This window comes from Schistocerca americana, chromosome 2 (genome assembly GCF_021461395.2).
Source record: "Schistocerca americana isolate TAMUIC-IGC-003095 chromosome 2, iqSchAmer2.1, whole genome shotgun sequence".
Taxonomy (NCBI): domain Eukaryota; kingdom Metazoa; phylum Arthropoda; class Insecta; order Orthoptera; family Acrididae; genus Schistocerca; species Schistocerca americana.
The window spans coordinates 715,427,539-715,452,775 of NC_060120.1; the positions used below are offsets into that span (position 1 = coordinate 715,427,539).

The 25,237-nt window shown below is 42.9% G+C and overlaps 1 long non-coding RNA gene across 1 annotated transcript in view; it reads right to left on the reverse strand.

The window, feature by feature from the left end:
- LOC124596049 overlaps positions 1-23,835 on the reverse strand; it is a 28,011-nt gene extending 4,176 nt beyond the window's left edge. Inside the window, exons 1-2 of the long non-coding RNA XR_006978274.1 lie at positions 23,268-23,835; positions 23,075-23,193 (exon numbers count right to left, since the gene is read on the reverse strand). This is a non-coding gene — a long non-coding RNA (uncharacterized LOC124596049). The remainder of the gene's footprint in view (positions 1-23,074; positions 23,194-23,267) is intronic.
- Between the last annotated feature and the right edge of the window lie 1,402 nt (positions 23,836-25,237).

The window sequence follows — 25,237 nt, forward strand, 5'->3', positions numbered from 1 at the left end:
TACAGGAATAGGTATAGGGAGAACAAGAGGTTTCAGCAGAATTCAGTCCTGATCCAAGTCTAGATGCATGCCTTGACAGTTTTGAGAAGGAAATAGAGGGCGTCGCGCCTTACCACCGCCATCAGCACGAGGCTCAGCATACCAGAGGGCATTTCACCACGCTACTGCCATGAGAACAATGCTCACAGAACCAGAGGGCGTCGCACCACGCCCCTGCCATGAGAACAAGGCTCACCATACCAGAGGGTGTCGCACCATGCCACCACTGTGAGCATGAGGCTCACCATACCAGAGGGTGCCATACCACGCCGCCAGCATGAGAATGAGGCTCATATTACCTGAGGATGTCTCACCCCACCACCATCACGAGTACGAGGTTCACCATACCAGAGGGCGTCGCACCACACTGCTGCCACAATGAACGTGAGGCTCAGCATATGTGAGGACAGCGCACTGCACCAGCACTGTGGGCGCATAGCTCACTTCAGCCGCACATTTAACAGCTCGCCAAGTGTTCACGACGCCGATTTCCACAGTACGTCAGCTTCCAATGGAGATAGGCAGTACGTTAACTATAGTGAGCCTACTAAACTAGGCTAAATTCGATGAAGACAGGGAACAGCTTTCAGAGTTTTTGGACAACTGTGAGAGCACTTATAGCTTAGTGGAATCTAAAGCTAAAAATGTGTTTCTAAAATATATCATTAGTCAAATAACGAGCTCTAACCGTGTAAGTTAGTTAGACATCATACTGAAAGCTGGTCGGCTGTGAAAGCAATACTGTTACAGAATAACGAGAAGAAGCGAAATCTTGATTACTACACGTGTACTATGTTCAGTAGTCAGCTGGGAAAGGAAGGAAGTGCATTCAGTAGGAACCTTGGGAGGACATTAATCAGTGTCACATTAGGGGGACCATGAGGAAAATCACGGAGGATGAAGAAATGTCCAGCAGCAACGCATTAACTGGAAAGTTAGGAAGGGCTATGTTTATCCAAATTTTATACAATGAACGAATCAAGACAGTGCTATAAGCTGTTGTGACCGTAGAAAATTTGTGACCATAATAAGAGTCCAGGCTCTATAGGCAAACAGCCAGCCGACATTAAGAAATAGTCCACCAGGACGTAGGGACAAGATAAGCGGCGGAGGCTGCAAAGTATGGCTTGTTGATCAAATAACTTAGTGTTTGACTTCCTGCCAGAGGAAGCAGCATGAATCAAACTTGCGCAATGGAAGACGCAAACACCAGGGCGATAATACAGCAAGAGAGAGTGTCAGTCACGTGCGGAAAAGACTCGTGTGGAACCAAATTAAGTTGCGTGCACCTAGAAACGAAAGTGTCGTGTGGAACCGAAGGCATTCTTGCGCAAGCCGACCAATTAGAAACGAGAGTGTCGTATGGAACCATAGGCATTCTTGTGCAATCTGATCACTTAGAAATGAAAGGGTCGCGTGAAACAAATTAACTCGTGTGCACCCAAGTACATGAGAAACGAAATAAAAGGCCAGCTAGCGAAATAGCTAGAAGCGGAGATTCAGATGCAGATTCAGAGCCAGTGCCGCCAATTTGGAGATTCTGCAGCGAGACGCCAGTGGGGCTGAGTAGGCCCATAGCAGCCGATACAGCTGATAAAGACTTCAACTACGAGAAGACGGTGATAGACTCTGGTGGACACTCAGGAACTGCAGGCCAAGTAGAATTTTTAGAATTTCATTGGAATAGGGTTGAACAGAGGCTGTCAGTCTTTGTCTCAATTACTTAGAGAGATTTCAGTGCTAACCAAGAACAAGTGATTGCTTTGTACTTGTTTCTTATATGTACCAGCAATTAGCTTTGAAGTAGCAAGTCCGAATAAATAGACTGAATCTTACTAAGGGGTTTATGGTCCGACAACTTACATAAGTATATGTAAGAATAAACTTGATAGAAACTAACCAATCTTTTCTGCCTATTGCAATTCTGTAACCTATTTTCAGGAAACTTATTTGCTTCAAACCAAGGAGATTCTCTCCCTCTTATCTCCGATATAAAAGTTGACAGCAATTTATAACCAACCCATTGTCGTTAACGTCCCGATTGCGCTACGCAGTTTGCACTTACTTCATACTGGTATAGTGAGGCTGTGCCAGGACGCGACAAAGCTCAGTGTGAGAAATTAACACTTTTAGAAACAAGTGATTTAGCCACAAATGAAGAATGTGCAATTATGTCAGACAAAGAGAAATACCAGGTGGAGACTGAGCACTGGCAAGGACGAAAGACCGACTCAAAATGTTTTAATTGTGGTAGAGGAGGCCATCTAGCGCGAGAATGTGGACGGAAGTATACCGTCCACATGGTAGAGACTGTTAAGGAAATTCCACCTAAGCCCGAGCATATAAGCGATTACCTATCAAGAAAGTGAATGTTCACGAATTTAGGGGAAACGGTTCAAGTGTCATTGTACTCCTCCCATAAGATGGACGCAATGCAGTGTCACCTGGAACATTCGTCCATGCACCAAAGCAAAACCCGTAACTTGCTTCACGTGTCACTGGCTTCGTCGCTACGCCTAAGATCGTCAAGAAAGAAGGTGGGCCAACATATGCAAGAAAAACGCACCGGGCAGCGATCGACAGTCGTAATGATGCAGTCCCGTTATGCCGCACCAGGTATCATAAAGACCGCGGACAGTACCAGAACTACGGAGTAGAGATATGAAAGGGTTGAGAAAGTTATTAACTGATAGCGGAGCTCATGTCAGTTTAATGAAGATGATCAGGTGAAATAGGATTCCAGGAAGACAGTGACGATCAAAAGTATAGCTAGTTAAGAGATCCTATCAGAAAGGCAGATGCTAGTAAGGCTGGAAACGGGATCAGGTACTTGAATGGATTACTAAATTCCAATCCATGGGTGCTCGCATTTGTTAGCCGTTTGATGGATTGTTGGGCAGACAATTCCTTGAGGATAATAAGGTTGTTCTGAATTAAGCACGCGGAGAGTTGCGGATAAGAGGTGAGCGGGTTAAATTGCAGGAAGTGCGAGAAGATGCTTACTTAGCCCAACGTGCAGTCAAAAATAATAGCAAACAGGAGGCCGAACGACCTAGTAATGCTTTCGTGACGAAATATGACAGTATTCGAAGTACAGTAGCTGTAAGTCCTAGCGTTGCGACACTCGAAAGGCAAACAGGCTCAGATGCGATAGCGGTCTAGGGGCTCGACACTGACGGCTAGCTCCGGGACTTACGTGAGGATAAGCTCTCTGCACAGATGACCGGCCGGACGCCGCAAGCGCCATTGCAGGCTACAGTTGCCAGACCCTAAACAGATAACTGAAAGAGCGCAAAACGACCGAATGGAGCCAAAAAACCAGAGGGCCGGAGTCGCCTTCAACGAGAACACCCATTAGCGATTCACGTGCAGAAGTAGTGATCGGCCCATGGGAAAAGAAATTTTAAAGGTACCAGTGACACGCAGACTAGGGACTGAAGTTTTTATTCCCAAGTAGGAAGTTAGACTACGAGTGTATGAACAGGAAGCAATAGTGGCCGTTCGAGACGAAGAAACTATCCTTGTGTGATCTGCCCCACTCATGTGCTACCCTCTTTTTCAGTAAGTCATGTAGTGGCTTCGCAGTTTTACTGAAATTACTCAGGAATGCCGATAGTATCCAATTAGGCCCATAAACACTTTAATTGTGCTGTAACCCTTGGGTCTGGGTATTTCTCTATTACCTCCAGCTTAGCAGGGTCGGATTTTAATCCTGAAGCATTTAGTACATGTCTCAGGAACGTAACTTCCTTTCGTCAAAACTCGCAATTATCTACTTCAGGTTCCGTCATCGCAACCGACTGAATACTTCGTCTAGGCTCACGTTGTGCTCATCTAACGAGGCGGTCATTACATCATTATCGTCAGATATATGAAGACTTTGTTCCCCTATATGCCGGTTAACACGGTATTCATTAAACGCTAAAAAGTGAATGAAGCAGTTTACAGGCCCATTGGCATTTTATTGTATTCATAGTGGCCTGTTGGTAAGCTAAAAGCCGTCTTTTCGCGATCCCCCTCATCAATCAGTGCCTGAAGTACCCTTTACTTCGCCTTCCCCAACCACTGGCATCTAATATCTTTGAGATCATAAGGAGAGAAAATTCCATGATCTGGCTGGTGCTTGGTGAACTTATGCCATCGGGCAACGTCCCTCTGTCTCAGTTTCTGCCGCTTCTTGTTGCACCTGTTGTCGCAAATGATAGAAAACAGGGTTAAAAATCAAGTAAGATATAGGCTTGGAAATTCTTGCTACCAGCGAGCCGGGCGTGATCGGACGTAGCTTATGTGTAATGTACTCTGCTAACAAGAGCGGACTATGCCGCATCACCTAAAATTGGAAGTCGACAAATGTGAATGTCTAAGGACGGAAGTTTCGTTTTTGGGTCACGTTTTGACAGCGGAAGATCTGAAACCCGATCCCACTAAAGTAGCAGCAACAGAAAAGTATCCGCAACCAAGGACTACTGCTGACTTAAAAAGTTATCTGGGCATGATCGGATACTACCAAAGATTTTTGAGTAACTTTAGCAAAATTGCAAAACCCCTACACGAGCTAGTAAAGAAAGGAGTTTCGTATCTTTGGGCGGAAGCGCAGGAAGAGGCGTTTCAAACATTGAAAGAGAAGTTAACCAAGCCACCGATACTGCAGTATCCAGACATCACTGAACAGTTTTTACTAACGACTGACGCCAGTAAGTACGCGTTAGGGGCATATTTGAGCCAAGGTCCAATGGGAAATGATTTACCAATTGCATACATATCACGTACTCTCAACAAGGCAGAGTTGAATTACAGTACAATAGAGCGAGCGTTGCTTGCCATAGTATGGGCAGATAAGTACTTCCGACCGTATCTCTTTGGAAGGAAGTTCAAGATACTCACGGACCATAAACCACTGTAGTGGTTTGGTAGCATTACGTATCCATCGTCAACATTAACGAAGCCTCGGTTAAAGTTGTAAAAATACGATTACCAAATCATACACAAGGAAGGAAAGCAAAATCGCATGGCCGACGCGCTATCACGCATTCGGAGTGTACAAGACGGTGACAAACAAACAAAGCAGGTTACAAAGAGGGGCACAAACGAGACTGATAGGCACGAAGACAAGCGAGGGGACGCCACAACTAAGACCGCAATCAAGGACTCGAATAGCAACGAGATAACGGAGACAGAGGCGACGGCTGAGATAGCAGACCCCGAAGAGACAGCTGACGCGACTGGGATAAGCGGAGGCAGTAACACATCCCAGATAAACATAGATAATATTCTGAGTGCAGAGGATAAATTTGCAATTACAAAGCAGATGCACATATCTCTCATAGGAGGCCATCAAGGAATGGGAAGGACATATGAACGAATAAAACAGTACTACACATGGCCGGGAGTGAAAGATGACATAGAGAAGTTCACAAGGACATGCGAAAGTTGACAAAAGAACAAGATCACACAAGCTAAGACTAAGCAACCACTAGAGCTAACTCCGACCCCAGAATTTATATTTGAGCGCTGTGATATTGATACAATAGGTCCATTACCCATTACCCAGTGTGGGCACAAATATATTTTGACTTTTCAAGACTCTCTCACGAAGTTTGTAATAGGCGTACCAATAGCTCGACAAGATGCTGATACAGTTGCACGAAATTTGGTGGAAAGCATTATTTTAAAATTTGGGATCCCGACGGCTCTGTTGAGCGACATGGGAAGCAATTTCATAGGCGATACCATGAAACGAGTCTGCAAATTACTGAGAATAGAGAAAATACTAACGACAGCGTTCCACCCGCAGTCCAGTGGAGCGCTAGAACGGAGATGCTGCGACGCTATGCGAACCGGGTCCAGACAGATTGGGAATGATGGGTTGCATTCGCATGTTTTGTGTACAATACTACTCCTCATAGTACCACGGGATACACCATTCTAATTGTTCTTCGGCAGGAAGTGCAATTTTCCGGGATGGCTAAAAAAGAAACCAGCAAACCTAATCCACAATTATGACGATTACGTGACGGAGATTCGACAGCGACTACAAATGTTACACCAAGATGTCCGTGAGGCAACACAAGTGAGCAGAGAAAGGAACAAGAATTACTACAACAAAACACAAAACCTGAGGGAATTTAGAAGGAATGATCGCGTATTGCTGTATGACAAGAGCGTGCTTCGGGGATGATCGAAGAAATTAGCCAATGGCGAGGGCCATTTACTGTGGTTGATGTGCAGTAACCTAACGTAGTAATCAGGCTAAAAGAGAAGAAATCTATAAAAGTGCATGCTAATAGGATGAAGGAATTTTACTGAACGAAAATGTGAACGTTCTGTTAGAAGTCATGATGTAAAAGGAAGAAGGACCGCAGGCGACAAAGGGGCAGAAGAGTGACAAGTACAGATTCCAAGGATGAAGGCACTGTGGGTGACAGCAATAGCCGGGAGTATCTTGCAGATCAGCCTCGCGGGACGAGAAGCGCCACCGCAAGATGTACAAGTGCAAAAATTCCAGTCAGCGCCGGGGATTTACTACGACAACCAGGGCAGCGTGACTTTGTACAGCACAACATGGAGAGTGGTGAGCTATTTTAACCTCAAGGAACTGCATGAAAAATTTGAGGACACGCAAGTGGTTGTCAATAGAGCGGTAACACATTGCATGGGTAAGATGAATCAGGCAAAATGAAGCACCGGAGAGTGCGAGAATGTACAGCAAACTGTGAAATGGAATGTGAGTAAAATTTTTAGATCGAAAGAGTTGATTTATCAGTTGACTAGGCATGGACGACCGAGGGTCAAAAGAGGAATATTAAATTTTATAGGGGAGGCACGTAAGGTATTCCAGGAAGAGATTTTCACTCTGCAGCGGAGTGTGCGCTGATATGAAACTTCCTGGCAGATTAAAACTGTGTGCCGGACCGAGACTCGAACTCGGGAGTTCGAGTTCGAGTCTCGGACCGGCACACAGTTTTAATCTGCCAGGAAGTTTCATATCAGCGCACACTCTGCTGCAGAGTGAAAATCTCATTCTGGAAACATCCCCCAGGCTGTGGCTAAGCCATGTCTCCGCAATATCCTTTCTTTCAGGAGTGCTAGTTCTGCAAGGTTCGCCGGAGAGCTTCTGTAAAGTTTGGAAGGTAGGAGACGAGATACTGGCAGAAGTAAAGCTGTGAGGACGGGGCGTGAGTCGTGCTTGGGTAGCTCAGTTGGTAGAGCACTTGCCCGCGAAAGGCAAAGGTCCCGAGTTCGAGCCTCGGTCCGGCACACAGTTTTAATCTGCCAGGAAGTTTCAGGTAAGGTATTGTTTGGCACATTAGATGAAGATGATACGACATTCTTCAAAGCCAAAGTAGACGTACTCGAGGAACAGCAGAGAGAGCTGTTACGATTGCCCAAAGAACAAGTGATCATTGTGAGAGCGTCACTGACAGGGGTGAATCAAACACTTAACGCGGAAACTATGAATACTCAGATAATTGCAGAAGGAATAAGAAAACTAAGTATGCATGTAGAGTATTATGAGAATAGCACTAACAGGAAGGTACAACATGCCTTGGTTCTCTTAACTATTACATAGCAAATAATGCAGATTACTGGTATGTTCAATGAACTCGAGAGGGAATACGACTTATTAGTCTCTACAACAGTGAACGCGCAGAAAGGTCTATTAGAACCACACTTGATTAACTCCGTACAAGTGGTCAAGTATTTAGAGCTGATAAAAGAAGATTTAAGAGACAAAAAGTTCCCCGTTGAACTCACGAAGGACCAAGAGTATCTGTTACTTCGTATAATAGATATAGATGTAGTTCTTGCCGGCACTACGTTAAGTTATGTGTTAAATGTTCCTTTAGTGGACAGTAACGTATATACGTTATATAGAATATGGCGATTACCAGTGGAGTACGATCAGGCAAAGAAATTGTTCGCTTATATAGAGCCTGCGAAAAACTAATTGCTCATTGATGATGCGAAACGACAGTACGCGCTACTGTCCCGTATCCAATTACATTGTAAAACGATCACGCTGAGAAGTCAGATTTGCAACAGAGGTTTGTTTTAATGTCCACCTATGACCACGAGCGATGTGAAGCTCGTATGCTGCAGCCTATAATAGAAGTTCCAAAAGATTGCAATCAAAAGTATGTCATATTGAATTAAAGTATCTGGACGGAGATACAAGACAATGAATGGCTGTATGTCGCACCCAAGGACGAGAGTTTAACGATATCGTGCAGTGAGTTACCCCCTAATGATCTTATCATAAGAGGTACTGGTAAATAAACATTTACAAGCCAGTGCAAAGGATATGGTGCGCAAGTCATGCTACAAGCTGACCAGTAATTAGTACTAATGCAAGCAAGAATGACATAGTACCTATGTTAAGTTTAGATATAGACTGTTGTATGGTAAATGAGGAGAAGCAGGATGTCACAAAAATACCTGTATCGTTACCCTTAGAACATAGTGTAAGACACTTAGATGACCTAAAGATAGCAAGTCACAAAATAGATGAACTACAAAGCGAAATAGAATACCAGCAGCGAACGACCTTCCGAGGATGGTCACAAAGTATGTATTCCGTGTGGGGATACACAGGTTCAGTAACCATAGTTGTAATTATTATAATATGTTACTCATATATCTATTGTAAGTGTTGTCGAGGGTGTGGCAGAATATTGTGTGAAGTAGGAGGAAATTGTTGCGCTAAAGTGGGTATGACAAATACGGTGGAAACAGATAGCAGCCTTGAAAGAAGTGTCCGATACGCTCCTTGCCTCCATTCTGTACGCGTGGAGAGGAGGAATATGGTGGAGAGTATGAATAAAGTATACACGACGTACTCCTCTTCCCGGTCGAGTGCAGTGGAGAGACCAAAGTCAAACGCCACGACTCACTAAACAAATCGAACCACGCGCAACTACAGTGGAGTCATTGGTACCAAAAACAGATAGGAGATGAAAATACAACTTAAAAATTATGTACAAGTATAATTTGAAGTTGAATGATAAATTATGTTGTATAATATTTTATATAACCTTTTTCCTTTTCTTTTGTGTTGTGTTGCAAACTATATGTACGAAATTTTAAAGTGATCATAAAAAAAGAGGTCTGTACTATGTGTAATGTTATGTGAAACCTTGGTAATATTAGGTAAAGCTCTGGACTTTGAATTGTGCAATCCAAAACTTTGTATTGTTGTGTGAACTACGAACGATGAAAAGAGTAATATAGAAGTGTAATGTGGAAGTTACCACGACAAGTGTGTGAGGACAACAAACAACCAAATGTCAGTTATACTTGCATTGTGCTTTCTATTTTTACGACAATTTACTTGTATTAGAGTTTATGATGTGAAACCTTGTTTTAAAATAAAGTCGGGCAAGTTTCGCTGGCACCACACGTAGAGATCGAAAATTTTGTAACTTCGAGAGTCCGAGCTTACAACATTTTCCCCTGCGGTAGGGGGGTGTCGCGAATGATAGAAAACAGTGTTAAAAATCAAGTAAGATGTAGACTTGGAAATCCTTGCTGCCAGTGAGGCGGACGTGACCGGACGTAGCTTATGTGTAATGTTTACTCTGCTAACAAGAGCGGACTATGCCGCATCACGAGGCTCGAGAGCTGTTACAAGCCGGAACGCTTGGACACAATGAACATAGCGGAGTACGGCCTGTTTGTCACGTAGGCATCACGTGCTGCCGCGTGACACACACTCACTGCTCGAGAGTACTGGAAACTTCTAGAACAAGTGGTGCAGGGTGCACTACCGTTTATAGAAAGGCTAGCCGCCATAATGTTGAGGGAGTATTGACAGTGATGGAGCAGCTGGTCAGTCGGTCAGATATGGTTTAGCTGGGGTTATGATGCTGTGAGATTGTAGTGCAGTGCTGCATAACCACGAGGGGGCTTAGACTCATTTCCATGTAGACAACACTTAGCCTGGTGCGCCCGCCTCTGCTATATTGGGACTTACATTACTAAGAAGGCAGTTAGTAGACTTTGTATATAGAACTGTTTATAAAACGGATGTGCCAGGGGTGCTTCTAGTGTACATATCCTCATGCAATGATTTATGATTGCATCCAGTGTACCCTGAGATCCCAGCCGAGTTCCGTATTCTAACGCACCCTACAGTCCTCTTTTCAGTTGAGTAAGTGCACAGAAGGCAGCCCACGACCACGAGACCTCCTGCCAAGTAAGTTCTTTGATGCGCATTCTTGCAGTCCTTCCATTCCCTCTCAGGACTCGTCAGTGGGACACGACACTGTGGGATTCCTGGTCTGTCTTTCTGCTTGGGAATAAAGACCCCGGTTCCTAGTGCGAGTGTCACTGGTACCTTTAAAATTGGTTTTTTATTGGACCAATATTGTTTGGTACACTTGAAGAAGACAATGCAACCTTCTTTAGGGGGAAAATAGATGTGTTAGAATAAGAACACAGAGATCTGTTGCGACCGTCTAAAGAGCAAGTAACTATAGAGAGAGCGTTACTGAAAGGGGTAAATCAAACTACAAACGTGAGGGTGAAAAATGAGCAGATTGTTGCCGAAGAAATTAGAGAACTGAGCGTTCATGTGGACGAATACGAAAACAGTACAATTAAGAAGGTACAACGCACCATGATCCTCATAACAATAATAGAGCAACCAGCGCAAATTACGGCTACGTTTAATGAATTGGAACGTGAATGTGATTTGCAGATTTCTGCCATAGCGAGCACGCAAAATGGTCTGTTGGAGCCACACTTGATATATCTCGTACAGGTTGTTAAGTATCCTGAAGTGGTTAGGTACCATTTGAAAGATAAGAAATTTCCTTTTGGACTCACGGGAAACGTATTTTTATCAGGTAGTACGTTTACTTATGTGATGTTGTATCCTTAGTCCATAGCATTGTATATGTACCTTATATAAGGTTTGGCCCCTACCATCTGCATTTGATGAGACGAAGCGATTATTCACTTATGTAGCACCCAAAAAGGAATTTCCGATCATAGACGAAGTGAAGTGACATTATGAACAACTGTTCAATGAGTAACTTCTATGCTAAACAAACACCCTGAGACATCAGATATGTAAGCAGAATTCGTATTAATGTCCACATACGATTACGAACAATGAGAAGCTCCCATGCTGCAGCCCGTAAGAGAAATTACTAATGATGACGATCATAAATACATAGTACTGAACGCTGGACACAGATACGGAACAGTGAATGGTTGTATGTCGGCCTAAAAGAGGAACGCTTGATTGTAATGGGTAATGACCTGCCTCCTACTGACCTCATTGTACTAGACACAGGCAAGCTAAGCTTTTTAAGTAGATGCATGGCTTATGTTACCTAAGACAAACGTAGAGATAGATTGTTACCTAGTGGAGGAAGAGTAACGGGAGATATTCCAGATCTCTATAATCTTAAAGATTTACAAGTGCTCAAGATCGCTGGACATAAAACAGAGGACCTACAAAGTGAAATAGAGTTCCAAAAACGTACGACCTTGAGAGGTTGATCGAGAAACGAGTACTCCATGTGGGGGTGAGCTGGTTCGATAATACTCTGTTTCTTAATTACGACCTGTTGGAAGTGTAGCTGACAACTTTGTAAATTTGGAGAAAGGTATTGTACTAACGTACGTGTAACTACTACGGTAGTGATTAGTAGCACTCCCATACACATTTTCCCGATCTGCACAATACGGTGAAGAGAAAGAGTTAGTGGAGTACGGTGCTAGAGCAATTCGACGTAATATTCTCCCTGGTCGAGTGTTGTGGAAGGAATGAAGGCAACCACCCCAGTATACCGGAAAGACGGGAGCTGACATGTTCAAATGGTTCAAATGGCTCTGAGCACTATGGGACTTAACATCTAAGGTCATCAGTCCCCTAGGACTTAGAGCTACTTAAACCTAACTAACCTAAGGACATCACACACATCCATGCCCGAGGCAGGATTCGAACCTGCGACCGTAGCGGTCGCGCGGTTCCAGACTGAAGCGCCTAGAACCGCTCGGCCACTTCGGCCGGCGAGCTGACATGTCCACGATAGAGTAATCCAGATTGTGTCCTGATAAAAGATAAAATGATGTGTTATACTGCATGTAATTTCGAAAGGTGTATTTCTATTGATTCGAATAAACTGGATATGGATATGTATATGACACCTACATCCCAAAAATAATGTGTACTGACGTATTATACGTCATGTAATTATAAAAAGTGTGTCTGTATTGTGGTACCAATGATTCCAGTAATAAGAATTTTATATTATGTGAAACTGTAACCTATAGCCAAGAACGAAATGTAGTGAGGTGTTATATGGCACATACTCATGAAAAATTGTAACTCTGTTGCTATGCGAAAATGTATTGTGCGAAAATATGTACTACTGAAAACTGTGATTTTATACGGCTCGTGTGAATGGAGCAGGGCAAGAAATTTATTGTATGATATTTTCCTTGATGGACCTGTTCTAACACACTTTTTCGTACGTAATTATGTTATATGGAAATAAATCTATGAAACAGCCCACTTGCACTCACGGCTAGGCAACGAAAATTTTATAACCTCGGAGGCTCAAGCTTTCTTGGGCGAGGGATGTGGAGCAAATGTAAGAAATATTCCGACCAGCTCATTACTTCAATTTTGTAAGAAGTTCTTGGTCAAGAGGCAGCCGAGAGGCTGTTTCAACAGCGGAAGCGGCGAATCAGTATTTAATATCGATTGAGCTGATGTGACGCGCAACAGCAGCTTACGTGGATAGTCCCTCGTGCTGCAGCTTACAGATGTTGCAAGGGAGGAAAATTCCAGAATGGCCGAATATGGCACAAAGGCCGTGAACAACCACACCAAGAGCAGCTTCACTGAATCTTCTAGCAGGGCAGTGTGCAAAGGGAGCCGTACAAATAAGAGCAGTCAGCATTACTGAAGGGAGAGCAATGAGCAGGTGTCGCCATCTCCATGACGCTCGTCAGTCTGAGCTGTACTCAGTTTATTTCCCTAGCCTCGGCCAAAGCAGGTCGCATGTCGGACTAAGAGAACGCCTAGTTCGTTCTACATTGACGGCAGCCTGTAACTAGGACTGTAGTTCCAAGCAATGAATTCACACCGGTAGTGAAACACTTCTACCCTGTTTCCTGAGTAGCCCTACCGAGTTACGGACTCTGCACCACTCAAACCTTGCTTTTCAGCTGAAGTCGGGGAATCATCAGGTGTCCCACCATAAGGTTAATGTTATCGAATTTCATATTTCTAAGTAAGGTCTTCTGTCATTCATTTAGCTTTCCTTCTCTCACCCTCTCAAGACACGACAATATCGTTCAGAGATCGCGGAGCCACACCAAAGTTGGGAAGGTGAATCGATACCAAAAATAGGGAGGGCTCTCTGTAACCCGCAACATCCGATGGGAGACACTCCAGAAGACACGCCCTCCCGCTCAACGTAGCAGCGCCCACACACTAAGGTCAACATAAAGTTGAGCATTCTGGAGCTCAGCTAGGGCTGCAAGCATCATCGTTTAAGACAGTAGTGGCAGGCAGTTGGTAGTGGCAGAGGCCGCTGTCCATCCAGGAGCATCGCTGCAATAATGAAAACAAAAATTACTTCATTAGATTGTGCACCCTTGTACTCTCTCTCTCTCTCTCTCTCTCGCCCTCACACACACACACACACACACACACACACACACATACACACACACACATATACACACACACACACACACACACACACACACACACATGTACATCCTTAAGTATCTTCTGAGTCTAATTCCAATACTACCTTTATAACCCAGATTAAGTTACACACACAAAACTGCTTTTTAAAGCAGTACAGCTTTGATTCCATATTTCTAGATTTCCAGAAGGCTTTTGACACCGTTTCTCACAAGAGACTTGTAATCAAATTGAGAGCCTAAGGACTATCGCTCGAGTTGCGCAAATTGATTCGTGATTTGCTGTCGGAAAGATCAAAGTACATACTAATCGACGGAAAATCATCCAATAAAACAGAAATGATATCCGGCGTTCCCTAATGAAGTGCTGTAGGCCCTTTTGCATTTCCTCATCTAAATAAACGATTTAGGTGACAATCTGAGCAGCCCTCTTAGATTGTTTGCAGATGCTGCTTTCATTTAATGCCTAGTAAATTCATCAGAAGATTAAAACCAATCGCAAAAATTATTCAGACAAGACATCTGCGCACGAAACTCCAGTGCCCGTCTTGTTAAGAAGAACGATGCAATGTTTTTCTGGCATGCATGCATGCACAGGCACTGCAGTATCGTATTTATCGGTCGATACCAGGCAGTTAAAAAGTCCTCTCCTGTACGAAAATTACATAATGCTTGTGCAGGCACAGATTTTGACGCAGGAACGACGACACACGGAGGCTTTGATCTGGCTGTGAGTCGCACACGGACAACCAAAGTGGTTGAGGCTACAGCCGGCATAACGCGAGAAAGCCAGGTTCGAGACCTGGTCTGCCACAAATTTTCACCGTCGTCGTTTCCTCATACAGCTGAAGATCGTTCATATTTGAAACTGTGAATAAATTTCGTGTAAGATGCATGTATGGTGAAAAAGATGATAATTGTCTCTACTTAAGGAAAAATGTGAGGGGATCCACACGAGTACGGAACGAAATCCCTTTAATTTCGGTTGCAAGAAAAGTCTCACATATTTAAAGGTGTCAATTCGACTAAATATCTCGGAATTACAATTACGAGGAGCTTAAATTGGAACGGTCAAATAGATAATTACATGCAGGCGTTGTCCGCCAGGAAATATCATAGGCGTCAGCTGTGTGCTCAGACATACTCATGTGCTTAATATCTCTAGACGTTCCCAGCTGTGGATTATTCTTTGGGCATTCCAACGAACAGATCATGAATATTATATCACGAGCAGAAAATCCAGGTGAGAAATCTGATCCGCGCGAATCAATCTATTTTGAGGTTTGGTTGCGAATATATCGACAAACGTATGGAATTATGCTGTGTGGTAGTGGACCCAAGTAGAAACAGTGTAAGGTTTGCGGAGGACAGTATGCGCGTCAGTTTTGCTACGGAAGGACTTCTGTTTAGAAAATTTATGGTCATATGCGTACACACCAAGATTTAAGATTTTTTAGTGCAGATCAAAGGTAGACAGCTATCCAGCTTTAGGCGCATATCTGTGGGTAAACTGTAAAATCGCTTAAATTTATCTGGTGTGTTCCGGACAATGACCACACGGCATGTGGTGTCAGATTTGAGCCGAAACACTGGGTTGTGTCATTAGGCACGTTTCGACTCACTGTAGGCTCATCATCAGATGTTGGACAATCACAGGGATTTAATTTTGGGGACCACGTGTGGTTGGGTTTATTGTGATGGCGAAAACAACAGAATTAAGATAAAATCTATACGAATTATAAACAGAGTCAAATGTTTAGCGTGTATTCTTAAAGCCGCGCGCGTCTAAGGGCTGTATCTTCACGCTAATATAAAATCAGTTCTGACTCACCGCTATTCTCACAAGTTTTTGGATCATTTGGCATACAAGTGATCAAAATAATAATGGTTTCAGGTATTTCTCTGTGTATATTTTCGGTGGGCTTCACACAATGTGCGTTTTGCAAATTAAAGTTCCTTCAAAAAAGAAAAGAAAGGAGAATTATGATGCGATAAACTGAGAGAACTAAAAAGCGGAGAGAACCTGTAACTCGACATACCTTTCTGAAAGAACACATCTTTTCTACTTGGGGATTGGAGCGTTCATTTCTCCACACAGTCTACTACATTTATTATGTATTACTGAAAACTGCATGCTACCAGTATTTAATCATACGTAACTTATTGTTGTTACTACACTCTCGTTAAATATCACTGCGAAAAGTTGTCCATACGAAGAAGTTAAGCTACGTGAGTGATATTATAAATTAAAATTTACCTGTTCTGGCGCTTTGTACCCGCATACAACCCAAATCTCATCCACGGAGTTTCTGGAAGAGATTTCCCTTACTGCGGGATTTTTATGTTGCACTCCTTTGCAGCTTGGTGCTATGGGTGAGCAGCAAACTGTTTTGTTGTGCTTTGTTGCTTAATTCTTTAATAACTTGAGAATCAAATGATCACTGATTGAATTTGTGTCAACTGCTTCTGACAATGGCAAATTGGAAGTGGTACACCGTGTTAACTATGTGAAGGAGCAGTTATTCAAGCTGCTTGTTTGCTACAGTGGTTTAGAGAGGGAAACTGCAACAGAATTGTAACGCGCAGTGTACATGATGCAGGAATGATATTTTCCACGTGGTGTCAGTATTCGCCTTCATGGTCACACTACTAGCGATATGAAAGAATTTGATGAATGAAGCCGTATCTAAATGGAGTCCCACATCTAAACTGCTTACAGTTACGAGCACATGTAGAGAAATACCGAGAGGAGCTACGTAAAGCCAAAGACTGTACACTGAGGCAGGTTTGTTTGCTGGCCAGTCTAAAGTGATGACTGCTGAAACAAGACGTGGTTCAAAGGAGCAAGACTTAAATTACAAGTTTTGCTACGAACTGCGAGAAATGACAACAGCAAAGCAGACGTTTTGGCGCAAGTGTACAGAACAACATCAACTGATAACATTTCCAAGACGGAAAGGAAGCTATTATTGATGCGTACATTCGGTCCGCCACCAGCACGAATGATGAGAGAGAGCATCAAATAAGTGTGGTATAGACTATCACGGAATCAGTAACAACCTATGAGTTGATGTCTTCTTTCATCGTGTTGCTTCAGTTGACTGAGGAATTGATGGTAGCAAACGTGAATTGACACGCGTGAACGAAATCTCCCTTTTCTGCAAACTGTCGTCAAGTATATGAGACCTGATATTGTTATTTAGGTCCGGTAACGTACAGACAACCATTACGAGTGATGAACACAGCAGCCTTGTCCTTGACTGCTACCGAGTTTCGGCATAAATATTTCTGTTAGTTCCAAAAGAAATCATTGCCGACAGTAACAGATAGGCTTGCAGACGTCGCGAAAAGCTTACTATAGCCTTTGGAGATTATTTACAAATCAAATGCAAGTACCTTGCTCGTATCTCCCCTTTTCGTTGTGCTGTGTTATGGTAGCCCTTATCGAACTTTTTAAACGCGCCTTGTATAATTGCTACATTTTTCAGTTGACTATTGGTACCTCTACAACTGATCTGCTACGGTACGCATAGATGAATCATAAAAGACTGTGTGGAGTGTCACAGTTGCAGCAGCGGGCGCAAATGTGAGCGTCCGCCAGGCCACCTTCGTCGCCGCCCAGAATATTACAAGCGTAAAACAAACCTCACGCAGAGGACCAACAAGCAGTGTATTGCAGTTAATCAATAAATGTTATTGTTCTGCCATCGGGAGCCATCCGTGGACACACCCCATCATCCTCTTCCTCGTGCCCTACAGAGAACCCACGCTCTGGCGACGTCAGTGAAGTTCCGTGCCTGTTTACAGATGGTGGACAATCACAGGAGCTTTATTTTATAGACCACGAGCAGTTATTCGTTGGGCCTATGTGTTGGTGACAACAACTTAATTAAGATAAAGTCTCTGCTAATCACAAACAGAGCTGAACATTTAGCATGTATTCAATTCTCACAAGTTTCTGGATCGTTTGACACATAAGTGATCATAAAAAAACCATTTTTTAGTATTTCTTTCTATAGTTTCCGTTGACTTGACCCACATTTAAGTATTTTTTCCAGCATCACAATCACATTCGCTAGATACGTGTGTTCTAGGAATTAAAGTTTATGTAAAAAAATTAAAAAATGTGACGGGAAACCAAAAGAAGTTTCAAAGCTGGTTAATGGGGCAAAATTTTAGAATCTCATGAAACGACAAGCTGTTGCTTCGATACAAATGAATCGAGGTTACAATGGCAGCGAGGACTGCTGTGCGATAAGGTGAGAGAACTACAAAACTGGGAGAGCTATAAAGCAGTGAGCACCTGTAAATCATCTTTTTGAAAGAATACCTCTTTTCTACTTGGAGGTTTCATTTTTCCACACATAATGTGACGTTCATTATGTATTACCGAAAACTGCATGCTACCAGTAATTAATAACGCCTAATTTATTGTTATTACCGCGCTATCATTAAAGAATAATGCGAACAGCTGTCAATACGTGAAAGGAAACCTACGCGAGTATAAATTAACAACTGCCTCTTCGGACGCTTTGTCCCGTCTGGGGATATGCAGCTTCCACACGACTGCGCCGCCTGCAGATCATACAGAACAAAGTGCTACGAATCATTAGCAATGCTCCACGCTACACACGCACCGTGGATCTTCACCATGAATACCGCCTTGATACCCTCAAGGAAGTATTCAAGAAACACGCTACACGACTATACAGGAACTCGAGACACTCGAACAATCCTTTCATCCTCACTCTGGGAAACTACGATCACAACCACAGGTGGAAACACAAGCGACCAAAGACACTGCTAGCTAGGGCATAACCACCTATGGTAAACTAACATACGCAAACAGCGACAAACGTCGGTAAGCCCCTGCATATCAGCAATACTGACTGGCAACTACCAGCTGCTATTAGAGCCGACCAACAGGCCACAGCAGGGACACCGACGAGCTCGCCCACAGACGCACGAACAATCTCCCAACACTCCCTCACACTGTGCTTCCGGTATATGACCTATCGGACACAAGACCGATAACAAACATAACTGTTGCAGGTTGCAGGACGCTGAACGAGGACTCTGTACCAGCACCCAGCGCCAGCCGCCGAGCAGCACAAACGCACAACGTCAAGGTATCGACATGCATGATACCCACTACTAACAAAGCCTATCCTTGCTCAACTTATCGCAGGCAGCAAGACAACCGCTACTGCTCTTGCCGCCCGACCTAACTTTCGCAGAGGTTTTTTTCCCTTGGCTCTTGCCTTGGCACTTTTTTTCCTCTGCCCTTCAAACCGCTACCCTTCGTCAGATTTCGACCAATCTATCTCCAGATGAGCGCGTATTAATGGTTAATCCTAACCAGACGTACGCAAACATCGCAGTACCCACATCCTGCGACACCTCACTTTAGTGAATACTAACCCTTATGCAGAGATGGCAGTAGACCTTTTGTGTTGGCCATCATGCCGGTGTGGGCGTGGAGGGGCTCCACCTCTATTTAAAAAAAAACTATTTAATCGGACGCTTTGTACCCGCATACAACCCAAATCCCATCCACGGAGTTTCTGGAAGGGATTTCCCTTACTGCGGGATTTTTATCTTGCACTCGTTTGCAGCTTGCTGCTATGAGTGAGCAGCCAACTGTTTAGCGGTGCTTTGTTGTTTAACCCTTCAACAACCTGAGAGAGAAATTATCACAGACTGAATATCTGTCAGAAACCAGGTAATAATCAGAGAGAACTTTACACGATACAAGCAATGGTTACTTTCGCATCAGTTAGCAGGAAATGTGACAGAACTAACAAGAAAATTTCGGATGAAGATGACTGTGCAAGTGCTAAATGGTAAACCATGCTTAATACGTGAAGGAACGGAGTGATTCAAGTTGCTTGTTGCTACATTGTTTTAGAAGGGACACTGCAACAGAAATTTGAGATACATTGGATATCATACAGGAATGGTATGTCCGACATGTTACCAATATTCGCCCGCATGAGCTCACTGCTAATCGTGTGAACGAATTAGACGCACGGAGCGGTTTCTAAATGATATCTCACATTTAAACTGCTTACACATACAAGCGCGTGAAGGGAGACATGGAAAGGCACCGCGCAGAACCGAACACTGTACGCAGGAGCAAATTTATTTGCCGACCGAAGTGGCCGTGCGGTTCTAGGCGCTGCAGTCTGGAACCGCAAGACCACTACGGTCGCAGGTTCGAATCCTGCCTTGGGCATGGATGTGTGTGATGTCCTTAGGTTAGTTAGGTTTAACTAGTTCTAAGTTCTAGGGGACTAATGACCTCAGACGTTGAGTCCCATAGTGCTCAGAGCCATTTGAACCATTTGAACCCATAGTGCTCAGAGCCATTTGAACCTTTTTGAACCAAATTTGTTTGCGGTCCCGACTAGGATGATGAGTGCTGAAAAAAGGCGTGGTGCAAAGTAGCAGCGCTTATACGTCAAGTTTTGCTACATACTGCGAGAAATGACCACAGTCACGCAGATGGTGCTGGCGCAAGTGACGGAACAGCATCCGTGACCATGAAGTGTACTTTGGACTGATTACAACACTTCCGAGATGGAAAGGAAGTTGTTATTGTTGCGTACATTCGTGACCACCGCCGGCAGAATGATGACAGACAATATCAAATAAGTGTGGTACAGACTGTCACTGAATCAGTAACTATCCATGAACTGATATCTTCCTTCTTCGTGCAACCCAAATTGACTGAGTAACAGAAGATAACACCTGCTGGCACAGGTAAATTGACTCGAATGAACGAAATATATCTTGTCTGCGAACTATCGCCAGAGAGTACGAGACCTGGAGTTGTCCGGTACGGTATAAAAAAACAACCATCACGATTAACGCGCACAGCGCACAGTTGTCTGCCTTTCATTTCGTCCGACGTTCGTTATAATTATTTCGATCAATTCCAAACTATAATATAAGAATATTATTTAGAAAGCAAACGAAAATATCTCACTCATAACTTCCGTTTTCACTGTGTTATGGTATCACTACAGATGAATAGTAAAAGACTGTATGGTGTGTTTTTTCACAATCGTTTCATACAGTATCACTGAAGGGTGTGCCTGGAACTGACTGGCTGACCCTTGACGTTGTGACGTGCGAGTATTTGGGTCCTAGGTACTTTACAACGCTTCAGAACCAGAGACGAACCACAGTTGGTTCCTATTCTGCAACCGGTGAAGAGAGCTCGTCAACACAGAAGGTTTCTCAGTTGGTGGTGGAACGCTTTCTACATTATAAGCTCAAAGGATGACGTTAGTTCGCAGACAATACTTAGATAAATCCATGTGTCATTGATCACTGGCGGCACTCCTATCGTATACCGTCGAACAAGTCATTTCACAGGCAACGTATATGTGATACTTCCGAGTGACAACTTGCAACTTACTAAACACCACAATGGTTCAAACTAACAAAACGAACATAAACACATTTACGTCAGACGCTACTCATGCTATAATTAAAACATAAGGCTTTTCTTTCAATTTATATACACAGTCTTATATAGCCACTGTCATATATACTGAGGGTAGACCAATGCAGAAAACGAAGTCTTTTAATAAGCAAACTTTTTAAATTAACGGACGAAAATAGATTTGTCAGTTTTTTAAGTTATTCTTGCTACTTGTGATATATACATGAATATAACAATGAAAGTAAACATATTTGTTTGTTATACTTTATAAATCACCAGTCTAAACTTAAAAATTGCTTCACAGAACATCAAAAATCTCTCAGATCAAAAGAAATAAGTTCAGATAAAATGTTTTATTTATAACTTGTTGCACACATTTCTGTGATACCGAGAGATTTAGTGATAAGTAATGAAGTTCCATTTCACTGCTTGTGGACACTGATATTGTTTTCAAAATTTGGTAGATTTTTTATGATGTATTCTATTAGCGAATATATTTATTTTGGAGGTGATCGCCAGACTACTGGACTGTCATTTAGAAACTGGCTATGGATAACCACTAGGCATTATTCTCCCTCTTTCTGAGTTTTGAACTACAACACAATGTTATGTCATGAAGCACTAGTTAACGGAAATACACCAAATATGTTAACATATTAATCTGTTTGATTAAAATATTAGCAGTGATGCAAAGAGCGACTAAGGTGTTTCTTACCAATAAAATTCTCATAGTTATATTCCTTCAAAACTTTACAACATTCAACTCTTTTTTCTGACGCCTGTTAATGCGCAGTGTTTATCTTTGATGTTATTGATGTTATTAAAAAAATGGTTCAAATGGCTCTGAGCACTATGGGACTTAACATTTGAGGTCATAAGTCCCCTAGAACTTAGAACTACTTAAACCTAACTAACCTAAGGACATCACACACATCCATGCCTGAGACAGGATTCGAACCTGCGACCATAGCAGTCGCGCGGTTCCGGACTGCAGCGCCTAGAACCGCTCGGCCACCATTGCCGGCTGATGTTATTCCATTTGATGTACAGTACAGAAAGAAAATGATGCAGAATGAATTTTGAGGGAATCTTTCACAGTTCTTTGAGAAAATGTAGTTGACATTTGCCTCCATTAATGTCTCTCGATCAGGATTAACTGAAATGCTTACGTGGCCTGCTACAGGTTATAACTCTTCCTGGTGGAGGTAAACGGAAGATCATTCACTAGACAAGAAATCCAGTTAAGAATATAGCCTACATGCATTCGTTATCAGATAAAAACTACTGTGATAGTTCCAAGACTAACTGTCCTTAAAGAGGTAATGACAATAAGCGCTGTATTCGCTAACTTACTATTACTATCCAAAAAGTAAGTGATTTGTTGATTCACTACGACCTATTCTTCAATAAATTGCGTCTTTGATGACATAGTTACCCCCCAGAAACTCATAATATTTTTTTTTTGTTCATTGTATGAAGAGAAACATAATATCGACCGCTTAAAGATTCTCCAACTGTTAGTGCTCTTTTTCAGTTGGTCGATGTTCTCAAATACCTACATTCCTCAATACACATCTTTGTGCTCGATATCAGGCACACATTTTGCTCTATGCCATTAAAATGTAAGTGCAGAAATAAAGTGACTGATATGAGGCAGTTTTGTGTGCGAAGTAAATTACAGTTATATGAAGAGAGATAGAGAAGCAAGTTGTCTTGACGCTAACACTCGCAATGAGAGACACTGCATTCGTTACTAGAACGCAAGCTGAAACATTTTGCTTTTTCTGTAATCGGTAGGAACTATGAAACGACAATAATAATTGACAAAGTAACTGACTTAAGGAGTGCTAAGGCACCAGATGAGCCTCATGTGACAAACCCATTTCGTTCAACGTCTACTGAAGAACCAGAGCTCACCATTCAGCGCGGACTGAAGCGTCTCCTCGTACCCCTGCGCGACTATCACATCAGAAGGGACAGGAGCGCCGTGTGCACACACAGCTCACACAGCTATCGGCATCAGCTACGAAACTCACCTGTAAAGATACAAATCACATTAAATATTGATGAGGCACAACACTCGAGCATTAAACTTAGCGATGAAACCTACCTTAGCTATTGCTCTCTTCCATCCACACGTTTCGTGAATTTGTTTACTTTCAATTTCTGTAGAAGTGTTTCGTCAGCTCCCTGATTCGCCTTCTCACCTGCGTATGCCTTAGAACTTGAAAAGATGGAGTGACTGAAGCGTAATTAAACCCCGGAGGACTGCAAGGGTTCTTGTGTGCTACACGCACTGTCTAGATATGAGTTACCGTTAAATAAACAAATTTCCTATTACGTCATGAAGTTTTGAATGACTCTACTAATTTTATGTAAAGTTTGACTGTGAACCTCAAGTTCGCACTCAGAGGAATGAAGTGGCAGTGTCGCCACCTGTGAAAAATTATCTGTTTCTTTCCTTTTTTCATTTCTAATGTACTTCACTTTTCGGATAAACCCCTTACAACGGCGACAGCCAGTTCGGATTCCTTCTACGGAAAGTAATTGATGTTAAGACTGGAAGCATGTGACATTATTCAATAAGGAAAACAAGGCGGTTATAATGATGGATCGGCTCGCTAATTAATTTACACGAAGCGCTTGATTGTTAGAAACCGTTCCGTGCTTCACCGAGGCTGCTTCGGAAATGTCTGAGACTCGCTGGCAGAGCAGTACAGCTCCGCAGCGCCGTGACGCGGCGCTTTATCAGCAAAGAGATAAGATAAAGGTACCACTAAGCTCGCAGCGTCTCGCCGCTGTGCGCTTGCGCTCTTGTAAGGTATACACATCCCTAGTGTACTGCTCGTTTTAAAACATACTTTAGTGCTTGTCGATGTAACGCTTCAAATTAACATTTCTAGAGTCTAATGCTAGGTCTCGAGAGAACTTGCGAGAGGCACAGAATAACCATTAACTCAACTGTTTGTACGTGAAAGAGACTCGGTGGGCGTTTTGGGTGCAGGTTTCCGCCATTCATTTGTTTTTCTATGTCTCGTCGCTGTTGCCGAGCCTCGTTGTATCCTAGGCAGCAACTGAGTGAGGTAATGATGGGGCTGAGGATCGATATTCACCGCGTTGAAAGGGCGGGGGGTGGGGAGGGATTACGGCTCAGCAGTACAAACGCCACCCATCTGGTCATCCAGGCTCAGATTTTCAATGATTTCGCTGCGTAGCTTAAGCCTAATGCTGCTATGGTCCCTTTGAAAGGACATGATTGATTTTATTCCGCATCTTACCTCATCTCGAGTTCATGTTTGGTCCCTGAAGACCTCGTTGTCGACGGGACATTAGACTGCAATCTTACTTATTATCTTCCTTTTTGACTGTAAGTGACAGTATTATGATAGTTTCTTGATCTTCGTAACAACTTTTAACTAAGAGAGAAACATCTTTCGACTTATTGGGCCATCCTGACCCTACAATTGACTGTCTCAACCGTAAATGAAACATCCATTGTGACGTTCTATGTAATAAAAAATCAGTTACGAACAAGCCGCACTTCTTGTGAGAACACAGAAGGCTGATCATTTAATCCTTTGATATATTGTACCTATTGAAACATTATACCGGTAAGTACTAAAACGGATATTAAAATAAGTTGTACACTGGATATGTTTGTAGTGTATATTCTCATTGTTGGAAACACAGCAACTATAGGGCAGCCAGTTTTCGCGTAACTATGATCTGAGGAGCCACAAGCCACTTTACAAAAGACAAACGATTCTCTTTCTTTTGTAATAACTATCGTGATATCCGAGGCACTGATGTAGAATTCAGTTAACGTTAATGTCGTTATTTACAAGTGTCGCATATATTTTAAAGCTTCCTTGCTCTAAGGTTATGGTTGCGGCGTTTGGTGCACTATCTTCTTGACTAAAGCTGTACTCTCTTGTAAGGGAGAGGGTGTTCTTTCGTTCTAAGGTACCATGAGTAATACGAATTAAAAGTGTACAAATTGTCTGAAACTTGTTCCAAGAACATACCATGTCAGAACCGCAGAGTGAAACAGTTAACCTTAGAAACTGGTATTTGTCTCAT